Here is a 22,853-nt window from a genome sequence, read left to right as displayed (position 1 = left end):
GTGCCAAATGATGTTAACGAAAATAATGTTGGAAATGAGTCTAATGTGCCAAATATATCCAATTCTTTTATTGATATTTATGATCCTATGGACTGGGCCAATCTTGATAACAAGACAAGAGATATTATAATTAAAAAAGGGCCTATAAGAAAATTGAATATTGACTACCCTCTTGATGATAATAATAGACATTTTAAGGATGATTATTTTTCTAAAAAGATGAATAATGGTGAGATTAGTGATAGAAAATGGTTGGTTTATTCTAAACATGTTGACAAAGTATTTTATTTTTGTTGTAAGTTGTTTAGATCTATTACTAATAAAAGTTTGTTGGCAAATGATGGTTTACGTGATTGGAAGCGTATAATTGAAAGATTAAAACAACATGAAAATAGTACTGAGCATATGAGTAACATGTTTACTTGGAATGAAACGAGAGTAAGGCTAGATACGTGTGAAACAATTGATAAAAACTTGCAGGAAACAATTATGAAAGAGAAAAATCGATGGAGGCAAGTGTTACTTAGAATATTTTCAGCCGTTAAATGTCTTGCTACTCATAACTTGGCATTTAGAGGATCTAATGAAAAATTAGATCAAGGTGATAATGGTAATTTCTTAGGATTAATTGAAATGATTGCTGAATTTGATGTGGTAATGCAAGATCATCTTAGAAGGATTCAAAATCATAACATTCATCATCATTATCTTGGACACAAAATTCAAAATGAATTGATCTCTCTTTTGGCTTATAATGTGAAAAGTTCAATAATCAAAACTATCAAAGAGGCAAAATATTTCTCTATTATTCTTGATTGTACTCCTGATATTTCTCATCAAGAACAAATGACCTTGATAATACGATGCGTGAATATGTCAAGTGAAAAAATAAAAATTGAAGAGTACTTTTTAGAATTTTTGGAGGTGTCTGATACAACGGAATTGGGACTTTTTATTGAATTGCAAAAGGTTTTAAAGTCTCTTGATCTTAATATTGAAGATGTAAGAGGTCAAGATAAGGTTATGATAATGGCTCTAATATGAAAGGGAAGCATCAAGGTGTACAAAAACGTTTGCTTGAAGTGAACCCGTGTGCATTATATATGCCTTGTGCTTGTCATAGTTTGAATCTTGCTCTTAGCGATATGGCACATTCTTGTACTAGAGTTGTTTCATTTTTTGGTATTGTTCAACGTATATATGCATTGTTTTCTGGTTCCTCAAAAAGATGGAAGATTTTGTGTGATAATGTTCCTGACTTTACTTTGAAATTTTTATCTAATACTCGTTGGGAGAGTCGAATTAAAAGTGTTAAAGCCATTAGATTTCAAGCACCTGAGTTAAGATTGGTGTTGTCACTTTTATATGAATCTTGTGATAGTGACGCAAAATCAAAGAGTGAAGCTGAGAGTTTGTAAAATGCACTTGGGAGCTTTGATTTTTTGCTTGGTATGATTATTTGGTATTGATACGTGCAATTTATATAGACTATTTAGCCTTTTATTGCACGCATTTCTATGCTTTTGTGTATCGTTATGTATTGCAAAATACCCAGAATTGGCTACTTTGGTTTGTTTTGTCTAATTTGCAGAAATGAACCCAAAAGTAGTGGAACCGCGCTTTATTCGTCCTATTCAGCATGCATTATAAGGAGACGGGAATATTGGAGCGAGAGTCATACATTGGAATGCGTGAAGCAAGGTCTATGAAGCTGCCAAGGGACGATTTGAGGCTGATGCAATGGAAATCCACTCGATCGAGAAAAATTGAGGGTCGATCGAGTGGTTTGGCTGACACGAGTGGTCGATCGAGTTATTCCAAGAGCTCGATCGAAATGGTGTTTATTGGAGTTCCTCGATCGAGAGCTTTAATTGCTCGATCGAGAAGAATTGCTGGAGAAGACCTCGATCGAGTGGTCTGAAATTACTCGATCGAGAGGTTTGCTGTTGTACGCGGGTTTACTAAGCCCGTGATAGATTATTTGTTAAGTATTACGCTTCCCTATATAAGGAAGTCATAATTAGGTTAATAAACAGACTTTTGATACTTTTGATACTTTACAGACTGCTTTTACTTCTCTTAATCTCTGAAACTTTTGCTCTTAATTGCTCTTTGCTTTGCGGGGTGTTCTTTACGCCGGAATCTTAAGATTGTAATCATTCTTTTACTCTTAATCTTAATACTTTGTTTGCATTAATCTTTTGTTCTTTCATTATTGTTTTTGCCCTAGTTCAATTTATGCTTGATTGTTATTCTTTCATTATGCCTCTAATTAGCATGCTTATTATTATTATTATTATTGTTGAAACCATTAATAACATGAGTAGCTAATTCTCTTTATGTTAGGACTAGGGGATTCATGGTAGGATTGTGACGATGTAGTGAATAGGCTAGATAATTTATATGTGAGAATCTGTCCCCATAGCAATATAACTGTAACACCAATTTAGTTGAGTGCACGCTTCTAAATTACATTAATCTGGTTAACTTTACTCCTGGATCGGAAGATTGGAATAAATAGACCTGCTATGAGGACGGAAGTTAAGTTAGTGGAAATCTAGGATAGAAAGTGGACCGGAAGGACCTTTCCCTTATCCTTCTCACAGTAGATTGTCTAGGCTATTTGCAGCTGAGTCGATAGACTACCATGGTGAACCGAAATCCTGGCATACCCTCTCTTATTTGATCACTCTTATCATATTTTATCACTTTTATTGCTCTTTCCTTTATTTCTCTTTCCTTTAAATCTTTTGTAGCTTAGGAAACCAAATTAAAACCCCCCATTTTGTGACTTAGATAGACGGACCTTAAGACAGATATCTTGCCTCCCTGTGGAGAATCGACCCTGCTTATCACTAGCTTCTGTTAGTATGTTTAGGTTTATTTTTGGTACAAAAACGACAGTATCAAATTTTGGCGCTGTTGCCGGGGAGGCAATAGCCCTATCTGTCTTGCTTGTTTCGTTTATTTCTATCCGTCTCAGGGAATTTTTATTCCTTGAGACAGTTCTCACTTATTTCTTTCAGTGTTGTGTATGCCCAGGTCTAGCAGGTCAGAATTAGTTCCAGATGATCCTGAGCCAGAGAGATTATTTCAGCATAGACTCCGTCTGCAAAGAAAAATTCGAAAGGAAGACTTGAGTACTTTCGAACCCGAGCTACAATACTTTTTATTTGCAGAAGACCTGTCTTGTGAAGAAGACAATTTTAGTTATGTTATAAAGCCAGTAAAGATGCCTAACATAGCGAGTCACTCAGAGCCCACCGCTGCCTCGATTCCCAAAGGTTTCAAGCTCGCAACTGAAGATGGTAACACGTTCGATATCCGTCCGTCTTATATAAATTTAGTAGAAAGGAACCTGTTTCGGGGTGTGGCGGGTGAAGATCCGCGAAAACACACGTAGGTCTTTACTGACTACTGCTCTACCATTCCCGCCACTAAGGGAGTGACCCAAGAGAAGATAAAGGAAATCTTGTTTCCTTTTCTCTGACTGACGCAGCCTGTGAGTGGCTGACTGATCTTGATCGCACTGCGGCCGGTATCACCAACTGGGAGACTCTTGCACTTGCCTTTTATAACAAGTACTTTCCTCCACAACGTACTAATCAGCTGAGAGGAAAGATTACGAGTTTCAAGAGGCACTTGATGAGAATTTTTATGAGGCTTGGTGTCGTTTCAAGAAGCTGGTGAGGTCTCTTCCTCACCATTGATTTGATCAGTGGTTTTTATGCAACCAGTTTTGTAATGGGTTGTATGATGACCACCGTGCTATACTTGATGCTTCATCCAATGGGCGATTTCAAAAGAATATTGATGATGATAAGGGATGGGGTATTATTGAGGAGATGGCGACCCATTGTGCTGAGTATGGGAACCCGAGGGACGGCATTCGGACAGTACATTCGGTCGACAATGCAGTTGTGGCTCAACTGGAAGCCATGAATGCTCGTTTTGATAGATTGGAATTGCAAGCTGCTGGTGATCAACAGATAGTTCATCTGTTGACTAGACAGGAAACTGTCACTTGTGAGAGATGTGGGAGCAATGACGGTCACACTGTTGTCGACTGTCTGACAGAGAAGGAACAAGTCCTTGCCTTTCAACAATATAGGCAAGGAGGAGGTTCCTATTACAATAACCAAGAGGCAGCCCATCACAATTTAAGGTGGACCAGTCAGAATGTTCTTAATCCTACTCCTCCACCGCAGCAGCAACAACCTTATGTCCCTCCTCATAAGGCTCAACAAGGCTTTGTAAAGCCTCCTTCCTTTCCTCCACCGCATCAAGGAGCTTCCTCCAGTGGAGTTAGTGAATTGGGTGAGTTAAAGTCGATGATCCAATCATTGACTAAGCAGCTGCAACTGAGTGACCAACAAAAGGAAGCATCGATTAAGTCACTGGAGACACAAGTTGCCCAACTCGCCGCTAATCAATCCACGAGAAAACCGGGTCATTTACCATCTCAATCTGAGAAGAATCCATACGAGACGATAAATTTGATTAACCTTCGAAGTGGTCTCTCTTATGAAGGACCAAAGATGTCGACTGATAAGGACATTTCAGACCCGAGGAAAGCCATTTCGGAAGATGAACAGTCGCCTATTGCTGAAAACATGCATAGCACGAAAAAAAATACTCGATCGATTGATTTCTGGTGGTCGATCGAGTAGAAATGCCGCTGATATTACTCGATCGAGAGGTTCTGAGGGTCGATCGAGTAAAGTTGATATTCAAGAAATCGATCGAGAGGTTGAAACCACTCGATCGAGTGAAAATTATTAAGAAACTGTTCGATCGAGTGGAATTGTGCCTCGATCAAACACTGTTGATATTGAGGAACTCGATCGAGTGGCTGAAAGTGCTCGATCGAGTGAGAAGACTACTGAAAGACCTCGATCGAGAGGTAAAAAGGCTCGACCGAGCAAAGATGAGTTTGAACCCGCGGAGACTTTGGAAGAAAGGAATAAATGGCTCAAAATTCCTATCACTGTGCCCTTTCCAAGGCGGTTACAGAACAACAAGGCCAATCAACAATTCGGGAAGTTTGCTGAGATCCTGAAAAGCCTTCACGTCAATCTTCCGTTCGCCGAGCTTCTTACCCAAGCACCCTTTTATATGAAATTCATGAAAGAAGTCTTGACACATAAGAGGCACATAAATGATCATGAGACGGTAGCTTTAACTGAAGAAGGGTCTGCCTTAGTTCAGAATAAGTTGCCACCCAAACGGACTGACCCGGGTAGCTTTTCAATTCCTTGTCACATAGGTACCCATTTGATTAATAACGCGCTATGCGATCTAGGTGCTAGCGTGAGCGTCTTACCCTTGTCTCTCGCTAGGAGACTCAGTTTGACCAAATTTAATTGCACTAACATGACCGTTCAGATGGCCGACCGTAGCATATCACGACCAATAGAAGTTATAGAAGACATACCTGTTAAGATCAAGAGATTCTTTGTTCCCATAGATTTTGTAGTTCTTGACATCCCCGAGGACACTCACACAACTATCATTTTAGGGAGACCGTTCTTATTCACTGCTCGGGCAGTTATTGATGTCGGGGGGAAGACACTCATATTTCAGGTAGGAGATAAAGAGCTGATATTTCATCAGTCTAAATCTCGTAGGGCTCCCATGCAAGCTCAACCTTGTAATGCCCTATCTTCTATTGACTAAGATACAGACATTCCAGCTGAGAACGTTGAATTTTGTGCTGCAATTGTGACCCCTCCGTCTCGGACTGAGAGCGAAAAGGAGGACCATTCTTCTGTTTTCCTTGCTGCAGGTACATATAGAATGGATGCTGGAGTTGATAATGGTCAAAGTGCAGTTAAAGTCAATCAAAGTAAAGGAGGTGCTACCAATGTCGATGAGAATAGCAAGAAGAAGAAGAAAGTTCGCGCGTACGTGGATGCCAATTACTCTCCTTCCGTTAGTTCAAATTCAAACTCATGTCGATCAAAGAGGACGGTCCGAGATGCTGGAGGGACCTCCTCCAGTCAGAAGCCCTCCTGTGGGCTGTTGAAGTGTTTTGGGCAGTAAGCGGGGAATACCCCGTGTAATAACTTGTAAAATTTGAATTTCCGTTGGACTTCTTTATTGCGTTTTTTTAGAACTGTTAGACATTAGTTTAGTTAATTTAGCGAAAACAGACTATAGACTGCTTATTTTGTGATTTGGTATTGTCGGGATATGTTTTTGCGTCTTTTATGCAGGTTTGGGTAATTATGTCGCATTGGGATGAGTTACAGGAGAAACTAACTCGATCGAGTACTTTTTGTACTCGATCGAGAGGAATGCCCAAGAAAAGTGATCGATCGAGTAGATTCAGTTACTCGATCGAAATGGCAAAAATAAGGAATACTCAATCGAGAAGGATTATGTTTGATCGAGCAGAATTAAGGCTAGAGTTCTCGATCGAGGGGTTTTTAATCACTCGATCGAGTGAAAGTTTCGATAACACGCAGGAAGTTTTCTTTTCTTCCTTTATTATTCATTCTAACTTACCTTCTCCTTGTTTATACGATACTTTGAGCGATTTTTCCCCAAATCTCCCCTTAATCTTCCCCTTATACCAAATCTAACACCCACATTATTTTCCTTGTGCTAAAATCGACCCTTGCCCTCCACTTTCCCCTTAAAATTCCTCTTTGTTGCGGTCAATTTGGGCGATTAGGGTTTTGCGGGTTTTCTATTTGAAATCCGCCTTTTGCATCAATTCTTGTCGATTTTATTGCTTAATTGTTGTGGGTAATCATCAAGTAAGTATCCCCTTTCATTCCTTTGTTGTTTATTTGATTATTCTCGACATTGTTAATGGAATTAGGGTTTAGGGTTTTTCGACAATTTCGAAAATCCGTCTGAAATTAGGGGATTTCGTGTTCTAATTGTTTAATTGATTGTATTTCCCCATTACTTGCTTGATTAGGATGGAAAGTAGTACATTGCCTTCGACTAGCTCGACCGTTGTTCCATCCTTGACTGAGACGGTGGTACTTGCCGTTACCACCGTCACTCCGACTGTTAGTACCACTGTTTTTCCTGCCGTTCTTCCTACTGTTACTGCTGGTACTACTACTACTGCTGTTGCTAGCTCCGTCTCTATTGTTGCTAACTCTGTTTCCGCTGTTTCTGCCACCGTTTCTGCTAGCACTGCTGCTAGTTCTGTTTTCGCTGCCTATACTAGTACAATTACTGTTTTCACTTCTGGTACCGTGTCCACTACGGTGACGACCCCTGTTGCGTCGTCACCATCTGCCACAGCGGCCTACCGGGGTGCTTTAGTACCTCGCCCCGCTACTGGACGAGCTTCTTCTTTAGGTACTAGAGGACGGGGTGGCGGACGAGGTACGCCCTCTGCTGACCGCTCACTATCTGAGCTGATGAGTCTCTCGACTCGCACCACGATTAATCCGAGGTACGTTTTGTTAACGCTATACATCGTACTCGTTTTTATGCTTTAGAGAGCTGTGATTTTGCTTCAACAAAATTTTTGTGTCGGAAGTCGCTTGAGAAGTTAGGTATCTACGAGCCCATAGTTGAGTTACTGAACGGGGCGGGGATGTCTGGACTGATTACCATAAGTGCCATGACCTATAAGGAGCTGACCCTCGAGTTTTTCAGCTCCTTCACCTTTTCTGCCGGCGCCTACGCCACTGACCCTGGTTGTGCTTGTGTCTCTTTCCGGTTATTCAACCGGACTATGTCTTGGACCCTAGAGGAGTTTAGTAGTAGGTTAGTGTAGATACCTCATTTCTGCACCCCTCACAAACCACCCGGTGATGATTGGGCCGCATGTTTGGTACGCGGAACGATTTGTGACAGTTCGTAACTTTATCGTCAAGTGATTGCTCAAACATTAATATCTACCTCTTAGTTGTCATCTACGCGCCGATACAGTCATTTTGACAGTAATTAGAGTGCATTTGGAGTCCGGGCCTAAAACCGTCTTCATTTTCTGATAACCGTTAAATCCCGAGTCAGAATGTTCTGGAATGTTCCGAATATTTCTATTCCATATTTTATAAATATTTCACAATCTTTATTCTTTGGTAAACAATTTCTCGTAATATTCATACAAAATATTAAGGAAAACCAAATTATCCCGTTATTCCATAACTTAAACGCGGAAATCTTTCTTCCGCAGGAGGAAACCACTTGGGAACAGACGCAGCAGGTGCTGCGCCTCTTCCAAGAGATGCAGTGACTGCTGCGCCTCTTCCCAGGTCCTTTTCTGCGTATTTTTCGTATCTTTTTCATATCTTTCCGAGATTCACTTCCAAAGTCTCTCCGAAAACCCTATTCCTTCACGTGATTAGTATAAATAGGAGCCTTCGCTCCTCATATTTCTCACGCGAGTGTCCACCCTTCTCTTCTCCCTTTGCATTCTAGACCTTTGTTCTTACTTTTTGGCGTCTACGTGCTTGAACATTCGACCATGTAAGCTCGGATCCTTCTGAGTACCAGCCTCGTTTGCATGACCGACCAATTTGACCAACTCCACAACTAATCAACTTAATTAATCTAATCGTTTTCCTCTTACGAGGGCACTTTCGTTACATTCAAGTCGAGCATCACTAATCGTAAACTTAGTTCATCTCGTTTCGTCAAACATGTAAGTCTGAGGGTGTATATCTCTCTTTTATTATTGTTATTTACTTTTTTTATCATTAATGTAAGGTTTATGTCGAAAACACCTCTTAAAACCGATTTCTAAAACCTCGTTTAAAACCTCTTTTACGGATTTCCAGAAGACAAACCGTCGAGAAAGGACGCAGCAACTGCTGCGCCTCTTCGAAGGAGCGCAGTACCTGCTGCGCCTCTTCGTGAGGCTGCCGCAGTTCCTGCTTCCTTTCTTCTTCCTTCGTCCTCTGTAATTCGTTCGTTTTATTTGTTTCGTTTGTTTTTGCTAACTCTTTGACATACAAAATAATAATTTCACATGCATATTATTCATCATCATTAACACGTTTAATTCGTCATTAAATCCGGCTTAAATCCCTTATAATCCAATATTTGCGGGTTTTCGTCATTAAAATCAATCTGGGTTGTAGAAATTCGATTCATTCATATTGAGTTTCTGGAATTCGCCCTTTGATATATTTTCATCTGTCTTTTGTCATATTCGTTATTAATTTGTCATTAATTCATCATGTTTAGCCTATTTTGTTCACCCATGTCACTAGTCAATCGTTCGTTCATGTAAATAATTCGTTCACATTCGTTTCATCCATGTTTATTGCTTGTATGACCATCAATCACATGTAAATAACCTGATAATCACTTTCATCCGAGTAAATATATTAATCAATCCTTTAAATTCACCAACGAACATTAACGATTTGCAGTTCCGGCTTCACAGCCATAACTCACCCTTGGAACAGACGCAGCAACTGCTGCGCCTCTTCCAAAGGGCGCGATCTCTTGCTACTGTTCCGAGTTGATTTACGCCTCACGAACTTCCGTTGTTGCTTGACCTAGTTTAATTAGTTTACGTATAATTAACTATTATCCGTATTATCACCTACTGATATGTTCGTTAATTCTTTCTTTTATTCTTTTTTTTTCTCAAATTATCCGTTTTAAAGGTATTTTCGACATAAATCGCTAAACCCAATGTAATTATTGTAATTTTCTTTGTTGTAATTTTCTTTATTGTATTTATTATATTTCTTGTACCATTTGTATGTCTTCACATGTAATTGAACACTAAATCCTACTTTGACATTAATTGTATGCTAATTAATTGTTCATCGACTTAGCTAATTCTCACATGCTAGGATTAAAACTTGGGTGTTGCATTGCATGCATATAATCGACGATATATCAAGTATAGATGATGTCCCTAATCATTAGTAGAGGCCGCTATCGAGGCGGGCGGGATTAGGTGTTCGATCAAAAGAGCTTCCTAATACGTACCCTCACCCCTTACTCCAGATCTCTGTGAACATCCGTGTTCATTGACATCCACAAGAGTCATTCTAGACATAGAATGCTAAGGGTAACGATTTCTTGGTGTTCATGTCTCTACTTTGTGTCTTGACATGGCACGAGGTATTCGAACGGTTCCAATTTCCCATAAAAATTGGTGGCGACTCCACAAAACGCAAACGCTTGTTCTCTCTCCCAAGCGCCCCCCGTGGGCCCATTGTCCACAGTTTGGTGACTCCGCTGGGGATAATACACTTACGTGTAGCCAAGGGTGAAACTTGAACAAGGTTAGGGAATAGTTTGTACAAGACAATTGTCGGTTTTCATAACTCGGTCTTCCTAGATCGTTTTATTCGGCCTTCCTAGGCCCAACCCAACCCAACCCATTCGACCAATCGTCCCGTCTAAACGGTCCTAATTCTTATTTGGGCCTAAGGATGGATAGCGATTGACGTCATCCATACCATGATGCTTACTCTTGTTTGTATCAAGGACCTTCACTACTTGAGGAAATGGACAAGAAATCGGCCTTACGTTACTCTTGTTTGGTACGAGCCTCTCCACAGACTTCGGGTTTGATGGTTCGGTATGGCAACCCACCCTTTAAACCAAAACCTTTTTTAAATGCACTCAGCATCCCGTTATAATGCTTGTATAAATGTTTGTACCTTACGTGATCACCATTTCTAAACGAAACCATGACGATTTTTGTAAAAATCAAAACCCTTTTTTTTAAATGAAAATTTCGAAAGAGGCCATTGATTAGCGCAAAACACAGTCAAAACTCTGTCCGTTTGTCGAGTCAAATTCCGGGCCCAAGCCCATTTCAAAACCTCACTTCGAGTCCACTCCTACAACTACACTATAGTTGACTAGGATACACATTTTCAAATCCTTGTCTTTTCTTCAAAGCTCCCTGAACACAAGTGGCACACACCCACTTCACGAGTCAAAACATTTCTTCTCTTAGCAAGTGTGTTAGAATGGTCGATCGTGTTTTGATTCGTCATCGATCTCTTATCCAGCTTTCAAGATGCCTGAAACAAGTGACGTGAACTTCAACCAACTTCAAGATGGTAATGATCGAATCCTAGCCGCGTTAGCTCAAATCCAAGTTACCCAAGACCAAGTGTATGATCGCCTTGACACCATCGAGGGCCGGATCTACGCCGTAGAGGGGAGGTTGCCTCCTCAAGAAAGTGAAGTAGTGGGTGAATTCGCGGATGAGTCCAAGGACGAAAATCCTCCCATGGGAATGACTGTAGCCGAGAAAAGACTCCAATACTTAGAGGAGCAATTGATGTATCTTAAAGGGGATGACATTTATAGGGAGAATAACCGAAAGTATGAGGCCGTCAATTCCAAATTGCCAACCAACTTCAACATGACGGATATCCCTAAATTCAAGGGGCACGAAAACCCTTTGAACCACATCCGTGCCTTCAAGGATTATATGTCTATCAAAGGCATCAAACTCGAGATGTTCTTAAGGATCTTTCCTTCATCTCTTGACACCATCCCAAAGCAATGGTTCTACTCTTTAGAACACAAGAAGATCGCTACTTGGGAAGATGCCGCAATCGAGTTTGCTAAGCAATATGCGGATAATGCTGAGATCCAAGTTAACATGCGCACTTTAGAGGTTCTTACCCAAAATGACAAAGAAGGATTCACCGACTTCCTAAGTAGGTGGAGGAAGACTAGTACCCAACAAGTTGAACGCCCGGATGAGGCTAACCTTGTGGAGAAGTTCGTGGACAATCTCAAACCCATCTATGCCAGTCATTTGAGATACCAAAACATCAAGACTTTCAAGGACTTAACCTTACTAGGAACAAGGATTGAAGATGACATCCGTAAAGGGCTCTTGTCCAAAACGGTAGGTAGAGGATATCAAGGCTCAACAAGTCGTTCATATGGCTCCACTAGCAAGACCGATGAGGTTAACCTCCTCGAGCCATCCAAGAAAAGTACCCCACCAAGGAAATTCACAAATCTTGGGGACACTTACTCCAACTCTCTCAAGAGGTTAATGAAACAAGGCAAACTCCAACCCATATGACCTACTCCAGAACCCGAAAAGAAATCCAAATTCTGGGACGAGAACTCGTACTGTGAATACCATAGGGGCAAGGGGCATGACACAGAAAAATGCTACAAATTGAAAAATGTGCTTCAAGACATGATTGAAGATGGTCGACTACCAATACCGCCGGGAGGTAAACCCAACAACACTCAGAACCCTCTTGGGATTCTAGTGATCACAAGTGAAGAATCTACCTTAGATTGTTCACACCTCATTTCTCCAATTGAAGATGAGATCTACGCGATCGAGAATGAAGGGTTCTACTCTACTATCTCTCCTACCATTTCCGACTTCATCACATGGGCAAGGAGTGTGGATAGGCAAGTTTGGGAATTAGAAAATGTGGTGACAACTTTACATGATCCCAACGCAACACCTAAGGAGCATGTGCCAGTAATCTTCTCTCAAAATGCTACTATGCAAGAAATAGTCGCCGCGGTTGATAAACTAGTCGACCAAATCACGCAATTAGAAGACGAAATCATGAGAATGAGGGAACTAGCTAAAATCAATGGAGTTTGGGCCGATGATGATGAGGACGAGTATCTCATTGAAAACTCCCTATTCAAAGAAATAGTCCAAAATGGTGAAGACCAAGATGTGGACCACCTAACTCGTTCGGGGCGTCCATATCAAAACACTACTCAAAACGCTCCAACCAACGTTGTCACACCAAATGATAACGAAGATGACTCCACTGATCATTTGCTCAAGCAATTACAGAAGACAAAGGCTGATCTTTCAGTCTGGCAACTAGTAGCAAGCTCATTCCCACATCGCCAAGCTTTACTGCAAGCCTTGGCCAAACTAAATGTAGCACATAACTCCACACCCGAAGATGTAGTCAACTTGGTCTTCCAAGAATCACCAAAGCTAAGTAATCCTATTACTTTCTCAGATGAAGATTTGCCGCCTTTTGGAGCTAGTCACAACTTGGCTCTTTACATCACTGTCATTTGTCTAAAGAAGAATGTGCCAATGACCTTGGTTGATGATGGCTCCGCGGTCAACGTCATACCCCTCAAAACGGCATACAAATTAGGCATGAAAGAGTCGGATTGGACCCCTACCAATCAAGGTGTTCGCGGATATGATGGTACACGACGGAAGGTAGTAGGACTCGTTAACCTAACCATAGCCACAGGGCCAATCGAGCGAAAGGTTAACTTCCAAATAGTGGACATTGAAGCTTCCTTCAACATACTTCTAGGAAGACCTTGGATCCACGCTTCCAAAGCAGTGACATCTACCCTTCATCAAAAGATCAAGATCCCACTAAATGGCAAAGTAGTGACGATCACTTCGTCACCCATCAAGGCAATAATCGAAAAGAAGTCGAACAATCAAGTCCTTGCAGATCCAGTATATGAACTTGGGGGCTTCCAGAGCATAAGTGTCATAGAAAGCGAATTGGCACCCTTATACTATGATCCCTACTCCAACTTGGTGGTCAACCACATACTCAAATCCCAGGGATACTTCCCTGGAATGCCTTTGAACCCTATCCGAAGAAACACCTTCGCACCATACAAGGAAGGCAACTAAAAAAGGATACCACTTGGACTAGGGTACAAACCCACTAAAGAGGAATTTCTCGAGATGCTTGCTCAAGTTCAAAACCGTAAGTACGTAGGAGTCCAAATGCGACCCTATCTCCCTACCCTAAATGGATACTTTGTTAAGAAAGGAAATCTAGAACTCTTTCACGGATTTCCCGAGCCTTGACATTATCTCGAGAGGAAGCTAGCCGGAATCGAGATCTTTCACGATTGCTACTTCATCCCTCCAGAAACGGTTCCTACCGTCAAAACCCGTCAAGCACCTTGCTTAGACGAACAAGCTGTTAGTCTATTGTTTGGAGAGGATCGATTTGTTAGAGCCGCGCAGGATGAGATCATTACCATGATATTTCAAGACGATCGCTTCAACCCCACCGCGTTAATCACAGAAACAAACGCGAGTCAGCAGAAAGGATGGAGAAAGTCAATCAAGTGGACCAACAATCAAGGAAGACTCTTCAAGCTCACCACTGGAGAAGGAGAGATGTTCAAAGGAGAACCAGAAGACGATGAATTCGAGTCAGAGTCAGAGTCGGAGTCAGAGTCGGAGTCTAGAGAAGTCACTAAGGAGTCACCTCCTGTCGTCATCCCCATTCCCTTTGTTTCTCCTAGCTTAGCCTCGAGTAGTGTGATAGTTCGGGAAATGTCCCAACCACTGTCCCTTTACCGCCACTGACCACAGATCAGATGGCTTCTTTGTTTCAACTTTTCTCAAACTTTAATATGAATAAATCAGGTTCTGCTTACTCTTTGTGTTATCTTGAGTGCAATTCTGTTTACGATGATACTGAGGATGACCAAGACCCAGACTCGATCGAAATACCTCCTTACGTAGCCAAAGAAATACTAAAGGAAGGGGAAGGGGGACCAGTAATAGAGAACACCGAACCCATCAATGTAGGAACCGAACTAGAACCCCAAGAACTTAGGATAGGGACTACCCTGAGCTCTACCGAAAGGGCCGACTTCATAGACCTCCTACACGAATTCAAAGACGTTTTCGCGTGGTCCTACAAAGACATGCCAAGGATCGACAGGGATATCGCCGAACATAGAATCCCAATTAAGCCAGGTTTCAAGCCTGTAAAACAGAAGCTTCATCGAATGAGAACGGAATGGGCTCTCAAGATTAAGGAAGAAGTCGATAAGCAATTCAAAGCCGGGTTCATCACAGTTTCCGAGTATTCTGACTGGGTAGCCAACATAGTACCTGTACCCAAAAAGGATGGGAGAATCCGTGTTTATGTTGATTTTAGGGACTTAAACAAAGCAAGTCCTAAAGATGACTTCCCTCTACCACACATCGACATATTGGTGGACAATACTGCAGACCACGCATTACTATCCTTCATGGATGGGTATGCGGGTTATAACCAAATCAAGATGGCCATAGAAGACATGCATAAGACCGCTTTGTCACTCAATGGGGAACCTATTGCTATACGGTAATGCCGTTTGGGTTGATCAACGCCGAAGCTACATATCAACGCACCGCAACTACACTCTTACATGATATGATGCACAAAGATGTTGAGGTATACGTAGACGACATGATTGTCAAGTCCAAGGATAGAGAGGGGCATATTGCGAACCTTCGCAAATTTTTCGCAAGGCTACGAAAGTACAACATGAGGCTCAATCCTCAGAAGTGCGCATTCGGAGTAACATCGGGTAAACTCACGGGATACGTCGTTAGCCAACGAGGTATAGAAATAGACCCTTCCAAGATCAAGGCTCTGATCGAAATGCCACAACCTCAAACAGAAAAAGAAGTCAGAGGATTCCTAGGGAAAGTGCAATATATAAGTCGATTCATATCGAAACTCACCATGATTTGTGAACCTATCTTCAAGAAGCTCAAGAAAACGGACCACACCATGTGGGATGATGATTGTCAAAAGGCATTTGACCGAATCAAGAAGATATTAGCTAAACCACCAGTGCTCATGCCACCTCAACGAGATCAACCTCTTGGTTTGTATCTCACAGTAACCGAAACAGCCATGGGTGCCATGCTAGCTCAGACCGTAGAAAAGGAAGAAAGGGCTATCTACTACCTTAGTAAGAATTTCTTGGAGTACGAGTGCAAATACTCACAACTCGAAAAGACATGCCTCGCTCTTGTGTGGGCAACGAAGAAGCTAAGCCATTACATGCTTAGCTACTCCGTCAAAATATACTCCAAAATGGACCCAGTAAAATACCTCTTCGAAAAACCCGTCCTCAACGGACGTCTAGCAAGATGAACTTTGATGCTCTCAGAGTTCGATCTCAAATACATGCCCCTGAAAGTTATAAAAGGGCGCGCCGTTGCTGAATTCTTCGCAGAGAATCCCATCAATGATGCAAAAATAATAGATACTTGGTCATTTCCAGACGAGGATATACTCCAAACTGATGTAGACTCCTGGGACCTTTACTTTGATGGAGCATCAAACTTAAGAGGATTTGGAATAGGAGTGTTGCTCATTTCTCCTGAAGGCGAGCATACACCAATCTCTGTCAAACTCGACTTAGAGGTGACAAACAATGCTGCAGAATACGAAGCTTGTCTCATTGGACTACAAGCGGTAGTGAGCTTAGGCATTAAAAACCTCCGAGTACATGGGGATTCATCCCTGATCATCAATCAAGTTACGGGATCTTGGAAAATCCGAAGCGAAAGCCTAGCACCTTATCAAGCTAGAATAGACCAAGTTGCCCAATTCTTTGATCACGTGACCTATCTACACCTACCTCGGGAAGAAAATCAATTTGCAGATGCTCTTGCAAAGCTTGCATCTTTGATTAACATGCCAGATGACATGGTGGAAATGCCTTTATGCATCGAACGACGGTCAGAGCCAGCTTATGTCCACCAAATCACCGACGAAGAGGAAATCGCACAGGAACCCTGGTTCCAAGCAATCCTAAATTTCAAGCTCAACGGTACATATCCACCAGATATGGACAAAAGGGGACAACGTACTATACGCCTACTAGCCTCCCAATACGTTCTCATGCAAGGAGAGTTATACAAAAGAACACCTCTTGGTGTAATCCTACGTTGCCTTGATCATTCACAGGCGCGGAAAGTGATGGAAGAAGTCCACGATGGAGAATGCGGTCCTCACATGAGTGGGCCCATAATGGCAAAGAAAATCACACGTTTGGGGTATTATTGGACCACAATGGAATCCGATTGCATCAAATATGTAAGACATTGCCACAATTGACAAATCTTCGGGAATGTACAACATGTCCCTCCTTCATTGCTCTATACGATGACATCTCCTTGGCCATTTTCTGCCTGGGGAATTGATATAATCGGGAAAATAACCCCAGCCGGAACAGGAGGTCACTGTTTCATCCTAGTGGCAATCGACTATTTCACCAAATGGGTAGAAGCGGCTTCCTACACTAGTCTTACGGCTACAAACGTGGCAAAGTTCATACAAAACAACATCATCTGTCGATACGGTTGCCCACATGAGATCATTAGTGATAATGGATCACATTTCCAAGCTGAGACTGAGCAATTGCTAGCCAAGTAAAAAATTAGGCATCACCACTCTTCGCCATATAGACCACAGACTAATGGCGCGGTAGAGGCAGCAAACAAGAACGTTGTCACAATTCTCAAGAAAATGATTGACAACTATCGAGATTGGCCAAGCAAGATACCCTTTGCTTTGTGGGGATATCGCACATCTGTTAGGACGCCCACTGGGGCCACTCCTTTCTATTTGACCTACGACATGGAAGCTGTACAACCAGTCGAGCTAGAGATACCATCCTTGCGTATTTTACTCGAAAGTCAAATCCCAGAAGCCGATTGGAAGAGGGATAGATATGAAGAACTCATCCTCCTGGATGAACGTAGGCTACGCGCCTTGCATAATGTCCAAACATATCAAGCACGTATCAAACGAGCTTTCAACAAAAGGGTTAAGCCAAGAAACATCAAGGAAGGAGACTTAGTACTCAAGTCGGTTAGAGCTCTTTTACCTGTCGACCCACGGGGAAAATTCAAACCTAATTAGGCCGGACCATTTCTAGTCAAATCCATACTCCCAGGGGGTGCGGTTAGAATCACAGACCTAGATGGGAATGAGTTTTCCAACCCGACAAACCTCGACCAACTAAAACGGTATTATGCCTAGAATAGGAACAAAAACGCGCCTCGCGTAACCTCATGTGTCGCTCTTGTGGCACTAAATAAACGGCCCCTGGCCAAGCTGAAATAAGCTAATGTCACTCTGCTCTTGCATTTTGACAAATTTGTCATCCTCATATCATCGAATAAACTAAACTGCACCTCATGCTTATTTTCTAAGTTCATTACAAGCTCTTGCTTAGAACAATTATTCTTTTACATTTACTCGAACTACGTGCAAGGGTTTGATTTCATTTTTCTTAATGAATACGTAGGCAATCCTTTACAGGATACAACCCATTATTTTAAAATGTAAATAGAAGAACATTTGCATTGCATTTGGAATTCGACATGAATAATAAATAGAAAATCACAACGGTTTCATAACCATCTAACCTTTTTTATTTCATTCATTTTCTAATAATAATACGCTACATAATAAAAATAAAAATAGGCTAGGATTCTAAAAACCCCACCTTTTTATTACAACAATAATATTAATAATAAATAATAATAAAGACTTGGGCTATTCCTCCATCTTCCCTTTGCCCTTGTCATTCTTATCATACTTCTTGTCACGACCTCGAGCCGGACGCTCTTGCGCCACTTCGGACCTAATCACCAACGGTCTTTCTCGAGGCCTAGACTTCCCATTCTTGTCAATCACTTTGCCCACGGCAGGAGAGATCTTCGGTTTCTTCGAAGGATGAACAACCTCGAAACCCGGTTTCCTCCTCTCCCTCTGTCAAATGCTTCTCTTTCTCCTTTTCCACCTCGCGCACCTTGTAGTCAACAGGCTCGCGCTTCCTCAACCTCTCGCGCTCTTCCAGAGTAGTAGCTTTCCTCCATCGCAGATAAGAATCCGACACCCATAAGGCATTAGCAGAAGAGTTCAAGAACCATACATTCCTTTGGGCCCATTTAATGGCCCACTCCCTTCGACTCTCAGTAGTAAGCGCCACGGCAGTCTGCGGGACGGTGTCAAGCTTCGGGATCGTCTGCTTTAGTCCAACCTGTCTCATCAGCCTTTCCGGGAAGATGCACACCATGAATTCCAAGCCAGGAATTCGCACAGATTGAGTAGGATCCAAAGAAGACACTCCAGTGACAGATTTGAGGTGCCACCATGGTACGATCCACCTAATCAGGGGGCCATCATCACTCTTCAATTTGTTCTGCCAATAATTGCAGACTCGAGTGAAGTCCACTATGTACAGCCTGGTCATCATCGCAATCGAACGAGTATGATAAGAAGGAACATGAACTGGGGGCTCGATCAATCGAAGGCGCTCCATAAGCCAAACCTACCAAAAGCAGGTATTAGACATCAAAAAAAAAAAAAAAAAAAAAAAAAAAAAAAAAAAAAAAAAAAAAAAAAAAACAAAAAAAAAAAAAAAAAAAAAAAAAAAAACGAAAAAAAAAAAAAAAAAAAAAAAAAAAAGAACAAAAATGTTCTTTTACCTGCAAAATGACGGGACTTCCCAAGTACGGTAGGTCACGATTGACTTTCCTATTATCCAAGCCCAACAGGATCTCTCCTAAGCATAAACAAGCTGGGCTCCTACGCAGCTCCATTTGCTCAACAAGGCCCAGGAGACGAGGATCACCTCTCAAGTCTTCATCAACATGCCCTTGAAGGACATATACATGCAACAAGCAGAATCCGAATGCTCTTCGCCTCGCAACATAAGAAACGGTGGGGTCGGCCCTGTTGATGAATCGATCAATGAAGTCCAACATTCGCACTCCCTTCGAGGTCACTAAACGGTCCACCTCAAGTCTTGTTAACCCAAGCAAGTCTCTAAATTTGCTCTTATACCCTTGTGAAATAGAAGGAATGGCAGGCAAGTGTTCAGGGTCCCACCCACCAATCGCAGCAATTTCTTCAGGAAATGGGCAAATGTCGCCTCCGGGGAAAACAAAAACATGATAATTCGGGTCCCAGTAATCAAGACAAGCATCTAAGAATGGTTTGACAACCTTGATAAGCTTCAAACTCAACAATGATCCAAGATTATAGGCGCCCATGTCGTGTTTCTCCATGTTGGAAAATTCGTTGGTCCATTCTTTTAGGCGAATATCTAAAGTATTCATGATGAATGCTTGTATTGAAAGTTTTATGTAATAAGACCAAGACGAGACGGAAGAATTGTGTGAATAAAACCTCCATCGACGTCTCTATTTATACTAAAACTCTGTTTCCTAAAATCTGCCAGAACAGACACACCTGGGAACAGGCGCAGCACCTGCTGCGCCTCTTCAAAGGGACGCAGCTCATGCTGCGCCTCTTCCTCAGCTAGGTTTCTGTGATTTTCCGCGTTGGATCTTTCCTAAATTCCTTGACGAATAATTTCCTATTCCTACGGGTTATTATTTTTGGTAAATACGTGGAAATTACCATATTCCATGTTTCCTAATTCCGCGGGCACGCATTTCGAGGCGATATCACCATTTTCGTCATTTTATCACACTTGTACATTTTCATTTTAGGAAATAATTTTCATTTTAATGTAATTCATTTTTTTAGGAAATAATTTTCATTGTAATTTAATTCATTTCAAAATTCATATATTTATTTCATTTATATATTTATTTCATTTCTTTTTCATTTCATTTCTAACTTATAGGTTTGTAATTTTTTCTTTTTTTAGGGGTAACCCTCTCTACCGTCCGGTCATTTCCGGCAAATTTTTTGCATTTTTGCATTTTCTCTTGCATTTTTTGCATTTTTTTGAGTCATTCGTTTTGCGCTAGTTGAGGCCATGTGTATATACAAATGTATGTTCTACGTGATTTCTATGTAAATTTCGGCAGCATGACGGCGTAAACCGTCATCTACCAAACCTGTTCAAAGCTAACTGCGAGATACAAGCAACGCAACTTGAGAGCAAAGACACTCAGGCCATCATATATACAACAAAAAAGGGAAATGTACAACAAACTGGGGGCTCGAGCCCCAAGCAAAGTCCAAAATGTTCAAAATGAAGGTCCAAAATGTACAGATGTGCAAGATACAAACAACAACAAAACAAAACTACTGCCGGTCGCCCTCCAGCTCCGCAACTCTTGCCGCGAGAGCAACAACCTCGGCGTCGCGAACCTCGAGCTCCCTCAACAAGCGAGCTGTCTCCTCCCGAGACTGAGCCAACTCTCGCTCCAGCTCACGGTCCCCCTGCAAACAACAAAATTGGCTCATGTCAATCATTTCAAGCAATTACAAGAAAAGTTGGAAAATCAAAATTCAAAAATGAAATAGACACAAGGTTCATACCTGACGACCTCGACCACCGACAAGTGCCTCGACGGCGGTAGCTCGCAGCCGGTTGGCCACCCTCCATAGTGCCACGAACCGGGACGGCGCGACCTGCATTTCAAAGAAATTCTCAGCAAATTGAACAAGTTTAATCAAATGTGTTCTTACACGAAAGGTAAATAAGCTGGAGGCTCACCCTCCGAATCGATGCCGGTCGTCTAGGCCAAAGATCCGTCGTCACGATCACGTCAAAGTCACGCAGCTCGGAGATCGTCGTCCTCCCGGTCGCGTCAGTGTACTCGAGGGTCTCGGGGTACTCTGGGGGCTCGATGCCCGCCGCCTCAACCTCCTGCAAAGTCAAATGTTTCTTATTAATCGATGATCTTTCATCGTAGTTTTAAAATCAAGAATAAAGGAGAGTAAAGATGCTCACCACAACCGGCCAGTACGCCAACCTCCCGTAGAGGAACGCCGAGTAGTCCTCACCAGGAAGAAGGAGGGCGTCACCACCAACGCCAGCCAAGTCAGCCTCCCTCTCAGCCTCAGAATGCTCCCTGAACATCGTCCTAGGAGGATCTATGGGAACCGTCAACGCATCCCGAGAGCACTGACGAGCCAAGCGCTCGCCCAAGTACCACACATGACCCATTGACGTCCTCAACAGCAGCCGGCTCGAGCTCCTAGGTCGAAGGACCTCGGCCCGTAAAGGAGGCGCTCAGCGTACTCTCCGCCCAAGGCCCCGGGCACCCACTGGGACAAGACAAACAAGGAATCATTCTTATGATCGATTAAAAGCAATGTAGAAGCAAAATGAATATAAGTGAGATGCTCACGCTGTCCGGTGAAGAGCGTTCACGTCCCGCTTGATAAACACCGTGAGAGGAACGCTTGCTCCTCGTCCTGCACATCACCCAATCCCTCACCACGGGATAGGCCTTCTCCAGCGGCTCCGTCCTCTTGGGCGAGAGGCTCGGAAAGTAGGAGTACACCCACGCCCGTAAGGCAAGATAGTCAATAACCATCTTTCGTAATTTGATAAGGAAAAGAATTGGTTTTAATCTAAATGGAGGTTCATACCTCCAACAAAGAATCCGGGTCGACACAGACCGGGGAGAAGTCCCCTTCTCCATCAACTCCGGACGAACCATGGCCCTCATGAAGCGGATGAGGACCGCAAAACCAGCAGTGACCCAGTCCCAACGCCCTAGGGAGCTCAGGTCAGAAAGGAAGGGAAGAAGCTTCGTCGACAGTCTCTCTCCCTTGTCTCCGAGATAGATCGAAGACAGAAACCACCAAAGCCACAAACGAGCCCTCTGCTCAGCTGTACAGGGAGGAGGAGCCGTCTCCCTCCCGTCAATCGTCACCAGCGCCGGGATCTTTCCTGCAAAGTAGTCTCGGACATAGGAACTGGGCACCAAACCAGGCACTGTAACAGCCTTCGGCGACAAGTTCCAGCCGATCAACCTCCTAGCCTCGGCCGAGTCCACCCTCATGGCAGTCTCCGACCACTCCACAACCTCAGACCCACACGGCAGACCAGAAATCATGCCGTAGTCCTCCAACGTGACTCCCATCTCACCAAAAGGCACGTGAAAAGTGGAAGTCGTATCCAAGAATCGGTCCAAGAAAGCGCGGACCAAGCTAAGGTTAGACCGCAGCTTCCTCTTCGCGATATCCCTCCAAGCCTGCACCAAGGCACCAAACGCTCCACGCTCGATCATGGCGCGCTCCTCCGCCGACAGCCGCTCGTAGCACTCCATCGCCGTCGTGTAACCCGAGAACGACATGATGTTCCCGGCCTCCTATGGTGATTTGAAACAAAAAGCTATCTTTAGTTTTGAATGAAAATTGGAAAAGATATGAGCAAATCGAATGAAAGAAGATGAGTGA

This window comes from Silene latifolia, chromosome 8 (assembly GCF_048544455.1).
Source record: "Silene latifolia isolate original U9 population chromosome 8, ASM4854445v1, whole genome shotgun sequence".
In the NCBI taxonomy this organism is placed as follows: Eukaryota; Viridiplantae; Streptophyta; class Magnoliopsida; order Caryophyllales; family Caryophyllaceae; genus Silene; species Silene latifolia.
Note: the sequence above shows the minus strand (reverse complement) of the source record.